General features: G+C 38.2%; 1 pseudogene; it reads right to left on the bottom strand.

Annotated features, from left to right (window-relative positions):
- Positions 1-2,990: 2,990 nt before the first annotated feature.
- On the bottom strand, positions 2,991-3,091 carry LOC130454139 (U6 spliceosomal RNA; annotated as a pseudogene).
- Between the last annotated feature and the right edge of the window lie 4,044 nt (positions 3,092-7,135).

Genomic DNA, 7,135 nt, shown 5'->3' on the forward strand with positions numbered 1-7,135 from the left:
CTGGTACTCCCAAAGAGATATTAAGGAAAAAATTTGTACAAAAATATCTATAGCTGTGCTTTTTGTGGTAGAAAAAAAATTGGAAAATGAGGGAGTGTACATCGATTGGGGAATGACTGAACAAAATGTGGTATCTGTTGGTGATGGAATACCATTGTGCTAAAAGGAATAGTGAACTGGAGGAATTCCACATGAACTGGAAAGACCTCCAGGAATTGATCTGTTGGGGTTTTCTTGACAAAGGTACTGGAGCGGTTTGCCATTTCCTTCTCCAGATCATTTTATAGATGAGAAATTGAGGCAAACAGGATTAAATGACTTACCCAGAGTCACATAGTTACTAAGCATTTCATGCCAAATTTGAACTCAGGAAGATGAGTCTTCTTGACTTTAAGTCTGGCATTCTATCCACTGTGAGACCTAGCTGTCACTTGCCTGGGTATTGTTGTTTATTTACAATACAACATAAGATTAGAAGCGTTGCTATGTTCCTCCTTTTGTATCCCTAGGGTTGAGCTCAGTGTCTGACTCAATGTAGGTACTTAAAATATATTTGTAGGATTTAATTTCTACATACAGAAAAGTTGGATTTCAGTATGACTAAGTACCAAAAATAAATGCTATGTTTGATCCATGCTCTATTAGAGAAGGGAGAAATCTATGTGAGCTATAGGAGATGAGGAAGATTTCATGGGAGAGATGGAATATGAGCTCTCAATAGGGTGAGATTTGGTCAAATAGGGAGAAAGGAACAAGGCTAAGTAGTCAGGAGAGTATTGTAACTGGCAAGAAAAATATGGGCAAAATTCAGGAGGACTCATTTGATAACAAAGCAATATGGAATAATGGAAAGAACCATGTCAGAATACATGGTTCCAATTCCCCTTTAATGCTTCTGACATATGTAAATTTGGAGAAATGACCTAACTTCCCTAGTCTTTTATGCCCTTATGGGTAAAATGAAGGACTTTGAGATCCCTTCTGGCTCTGAATCTATGAGCCTTTGAATTATCCTCATTCTACATACAATTAATTATTGTTGCCAAGTGAATAAAAATACACAAATTTCTTACCTTATAATTGTACTACAGAATATTTTGTATTTATTATTTTTTGTCCTTTGTTTTCAAAGAGGATCAATGACATCATGGGGTGATGTCCTGATTTGTGCATAAATTGGATTTAAGTGAGGTGGAGTTGCACAAATTCATCATCCTCACTCTCTCTTCTAAAGCCATCAAATGGCAAGACAAAAATCAAGTTGATGGGTGATGACCCTGGATGATAGTGGATAACCTCGCCATCTTCATTGTCTGAGCAAGCTTTTAGAACTCAACAGCATCTGCTTCAGCCATCTTCATGGCCATTGGAATAATTGTTCTCATTTACCCATTTTGCCTAGGAAAGTCCTCAAATGCTTAGAGTAATCATTCCTTATTCACTGATGGGCTTGTAGCCCATTGGTTACCCTCAACCTGGTTTAATCCACCTGCTGGGACAATTTTGCCAGGGTGAGGCTGGTATGCATGCTACAGCTTCTCGGAGTCACAGTCCAGAGTTGAGTGCCAGATGGACATCAAAGGTAGATGAGGAGCCCTAAAAAGACTCAGAAAGTTCATAAACTAAAGATACTGGTCCTCCTTGAGCACCATACCCAGTTATTTTTTATTTAAGTTGGAAAAAAAAGGTGAAAATTGTCTTCCTTAGGATTTTGCCTATGTTGTTTTGAGATTATGTTGCTACTGAATAACATTTTTCTAAATAGAGACATAGATAGAGAACAAGTTCTTAGAGAGACTTTTTTGTTTATATTTATACTTGTCTTGCACTTCTCTCTCTATAAGCTAGTTCCACATAATTGTCAAATAACATTGCTAAAACATAGATCTGACTGTGCTTCATCTCTGCTAAAAAATCTTCAGAACTCCCTATCACCTTTAGCATAAGATGACAAATGGCATTTATTTAGTGCTTTAAGTAACAAAACATTTTACATATGTTTTCTCATTTGATCCTGAGGTAGGTACTACAAGTACTTGGGTTTATAAGGACAATTTTGAACAAATAAAATAATTGCTCATTTAAATGGTCATTAGATATTCATATAGTTTTTAGATATTATTTATACATAATGTAGTGTATATGCTTTGTGTCTTATATAGTATTTATATAATAATTATATATTTCCATAATTATTATTATCCTGCAAGATGGATAGTATAAGGAATAAAATCCTCATTTTACAGAAGAAAAAAATAAAAGTTAGGGAAAGTATTCAAATAGACTTTAAGATTTGCAAAAAACTTTATGTTTATTATTTCCCTTAAACCTCACAAAAACTTCTGAGGGAACAAATTACGGGTCTTATTATCCTCATTCTCCAGGTGAAGAAATTGATACTTAAAGAGATTAAATGGCTTCTCCCAATGTCACATATTTAATATTAGGGAACAGATTCAAAACCAAGACTCTTTAGGTCAAGGTCCAGTATACTGTCTCCTACTCTACTTGCTATGTCTCACCAGTTGGTGATTCATGTTTCTTCACAAGGTTTATTCATCCTCCAATAGCCTTGGTATTAGGAAGAAGGAAGGAAATCTTTCTCTCTTTCTAAAAAGTAAATAGTCCAATTACTGACCAAGGTTGGAAAATCCCAGGTCTTTTGTTGTTCACATGAAAGCATGAGTGAGACTTGTAGCTTGGGGGTGAAGGGATGAGAAAATCAAAAGAAGAAACTCCCTTATATGGTACTACAAAAAATTAACTTCTTGCTTCTCTTTCTTATGTGAGTGTCTAGACATTCAACACCCAGATATTATCTGCTTTGATGTCCTGTTTTTCCTAAAACTAGATTGATGGGCTTCGCTCCCTCATTTTCTGTTCTCTTTAGTCTCAGAAAAACAGAACTTATCGCAATTGATGGAAGTCGTCACATGAGGTCATGTGGTGTGATCTGGAGCAGTTTAATTGTGCAATTAGACCCACTTTACAGAAATATGGAATGTTCCATGAATTTGTGTGTCACCTTGTACAGGGGCCATGCTAATCTCTGTGTCCTTCCAGTTTTAAAATATGTCCTCCCAGCATGAGCATGAGTAATTTAATTGTGATGGAGGGAAAAGTGTAATGTATTTGAAATTAAAGAGACTGGGCTCAATCATACCTTTGTTTCTTATTACCTATGTGACCCTGTCAAGTCACTTATATCCTCTGGTCCTCAGTTCCCTCTTCTGTAAACTGAGGAGCTGAGAGTCAGTGAACTCTGAAATTCTTTCTATCTCTAATTCTGAATAAAACCAATCTTCTCTGGGCATCGTTTCCCTTATCTGGAGGTTTAGATTAGCCAACTCTAAATTTTCTGGTTTGTGTTCTAAGACATAGTCCTTGATCTTAATAGACACAGAGTTAAGATAATTGTTTTAACTCCCCTTTTTTTTTACTTTCTCCAGTTTGCTACTCTACATTCTCTTCCTCTTTCCAGACCCTGACATGATTTTCTACAAACAATTTACATTTGGTTTTAGGGAGGGCTTGATTTCCAAGTAAACTGAGTAGGTGGCTGCCTACATGATATGAATTCTCAGAACCACAGGATATGAGGACATTTAGCTTGACCTCCACCTGACAAAGTTCTTTCTTTATTCAACATCACTGACAAATAGTCATTACTCTCAAGTGAAGACCCCACTGCTAGGGAAACCCACTATCTCTTGAAGCAGTCCATTTCACTTTGGGAGAGCTCTAGTTATAAGGAACTTTTCTTCACATCGAGCATGAATCTACTTCTCTGTAATTTCCACCTTGTAAGCTCAGTTTTATCCTTTGGGGACAAGAGGGGAAGGGGTAAGAGAAGAACCATTTATTAATTGATTACCATGTGCCAAGTCCTGTGCTAAGCACTTTACAAATATTGTCTCATTTGATCCTCATTTTAGAGATGAAGAAATGGCAGGCAAGTAAAGTTAAGCGGCTTGCCCAGGGTCACACAGCTCATAAGTGTTTGAGGCTGGATTTGGACTCAGGCTGTCCTGACTCTAGGCCACCCAAAACCCTGACTCACGGATTAGATTATAAGCCTACTCCCTCTTTTTTAGATGACAACCTTTCAAATACTTGAAGATAACTTCCATATCCCCATTGAATCTTCCCTTCTTCAGGAATCCCTGAGTTAGGGGCTTCCTACCAATTAAGCCATGGCACCTAGAATTCCACCAGAAGAGACAGATTTCTTTATATGTCATACATCTTTGTCTACTGCACTTCCCTGTGATACTGCAAAGAGGGGAAATATATTAAATATGTTATCATCTTGTGAGATGTTATAGAGGTTCTCGCTGAATTGGAGTTTGCCCTGTCTACCATCATCATCACCATCATCATCATCACCACCACCACCACCACTTCTACCACTATCAAGTCCAAACCATTCATTTTATGAATGAGGACTCTGATGCCCAGAGAGGTCAAGAGATTTGCCTAAGGTCATCAGGTAGATAGCAAAGTTAGGATTTGAACCCAGGTCCTCAGATTCCAAATCCAGTGCTCAAAATCCCGAGGCCAGAAGAAAACATGGAACTAAATCAGGAAAGTGCATCCAAACAGTATACTATACTTCAAGGTGATCATCTATACCTTGGAAAAATAATTCAAGTGATATCTCAGTTTTCAGCATAAGAATCGCTTACCAAAAGGCAAATAAGAACATTTGTCTGGTAAATGTTCTTTCCAAACTGGAATGGCTATCCCAGGAAATATGGCTTTCCCTTCAATAATAATGCTAAAGGATCCTTACATAGGAGTTAAAAAATTTTTAAGTGCTGTAATACAACATTTCATTTGTATCTCAAAATAATCCTTTGAGTCAGGCTTTTCAGGTATTATTATTCCTTATACAAAGGAGAAAATTGAGACTTTGAGAATGTAAATGCTTGTCCATGGACACAGAGCCAACAGATTTCAGGGATTCAAACCCAGATATCCTGATTCTAGGTTTAAGAGACTGGAGAAATTGTAGACAGGGAGCTGAAAGGGGTCTCAAAAGCCATGTATTTCAACCCAATGATTTTACAGATGAGGAATGATAAGTGGCTTGTCTCAAAAGCACCAAAAGTTGAATTTAGCTCATAAGCACCAAAAGTTGAATTTGAATTCAAGTCTTCTGACTCCAGGGGCGGTGTTCTTTTGACTGTACCTTCCTTGTTTGACTTCCTTATTGGTACTATGGTAAAGCTGGCGTGATCATTTTTTAGATATGTTGTAGGGAAGATTATTCAGGGACTAGTTGAGCATGATGGCTTCTGGGGACCCTTCAACCTATGATTCTGGATCTACTAACCTTACGGACTCCAAAACAGGACTGGGAGAAAGTTCCTGTCCTCTTCAATCCTTCCCCAAAGGGAATAGGCAAACTCTTATTTCTTTGGGAGTTAATTAAAATAAGTAGTTAATTACAATATAATAGTTTAGTCTCATTATCTCAGTGGTAGAGTTTGTAAGGATGCCAAGGTATAAGAGAGGAGTGTCCTCCAGAAATTAGGTAAAATAATTAAGGATATTGGATAAAGTGATCATATCTAATATGACATGAAATAATATTTATGGGGCTGGAGACAATTAAAAGCTGAGGATTGTTCTCTTCTTCCTCTTCCCCGGGCTAATGCCAAAACATTTAACATTGACCTGGTGCTGTCATATGCATGACTGAATTCCCCAACTCCAGGTGTTTGCAGGAAGTTGTGCCAATTAGACACACTGGAATGCCCTGGTCTCTGACTCAGATGGGGCAGTATTAGGGATCCCAGCCCCAGGAACTGTATCTAAGAGGAAGCTCTTATCTACCACTTATGACCTTTACAGATTTGCTGGCAGATCTTATGGGATCCCTTGACCTCATTTGCTTTCTGTTTTGTCTCTTCCTGGCAAGTATGAATAAATATACTGTTCTTTCCAGGGCAAGATGCCTCTAAATTCAGGATCTCTACTTTGCATTCCACCCCGCAGCCCATGAACCAGACCATAGATCAGAGATCAGAGGATCATGGGTATAGAGCTAGAGTTCCCTAGCTTGAACTTTTTATTTTGCAGTTAGGGGAACTGAGGCTAAGAGAGGTTAAGCAACTTGTCCAAGGCCACACAAATAATGGTGGTGGCTGGCATGGATGGGGGAACCTCATAGTAATCTCTAGTACAGTGTGATGTGGACATGCAGCAGAGACCACTCTACAAGGACTCTTTAGCAATGATGTCTCTGACTGTGTCCTCTGAAGTCTTTGGTAAATGGAATGAGGACAAAATGAATGGAGGACAGATATGCTATACTGGAGTCAGAAAACTTAAGATTGACCTGATTTTGTCTTTAATTAGTTGTGTGAACTGGCAATGGTCACTTTATCTCTCTGAGTTTCCATGAAGAGAAGCTACAAGGATGAAAAGGAATTAGCAAAAGTTTATTGGACTAATGGAACATGATTTATTTTTAAAATGTCTATCCTACCTTATTTTTGTATCATCTTCTTTTACAAACATATTGTTGCTCCCTCTCTCCTCTCTAGTTAGATTTAAGGGATGATTCTTATACACAGGAGGAGTGTATAGATAAGAAATCAGAAATATATCCTCTGGCTTCCCCTTTTGGTATTTAACACCCAGTTCCAGAAATACTTTGATCCTTTCATTTTATATATTATGATTAGGCAGGATACTAAGCAGTGCTCCTGTCCCATACCAATGTAATACATTTAAAGCTATTGGGAAACTTCACCTTCTTTCATTTTTAGAGATGAGGAAACAGAAGCCCAGAGAAGGGGAGATAATAGAGTGGCACAGCTGGGGCTTGAACTCAGGTTCTCTGAATCCTTTTGCACATATTGAAGTAGGTCTCATCCAGTTCTCAAATTCTGTGACTCTGTGATGTTCCAAATCTAAATTTAGCATTCTTTGCTCCACTCAACCTATCCATCCTATCTGTTAGTACAATATTATTCCTTTGGGTGGGCCTTATTGGTTTTTCTGGTCTTCAAGGGCTTCATTGGTAATACAAGTAGGTCTGGGCAATGCCGAGCCTTATGAATCAAGCCCTTGCAAGAACATGACTGGGGCTAAGTCCCTGGGAGGCTGAGAGGGGAGGTGGGAGGGA

This window comes from Monodelphis domestica, chromosome 4 (genome assembly GCF_027887165.1).
Source record: "Monodelphis domestica isolate mMonDom1 chromosome 4, mMonDom1.pri, whole genome shotgun sequence".
Classification (NCBI taxonomy): domain Eukaryota; kingdom Metazoa; phylum Chordata; class Mammalia; order Didelphimorphia; family Didelphidae; genus Monodelphis; species Monodelphis domestica.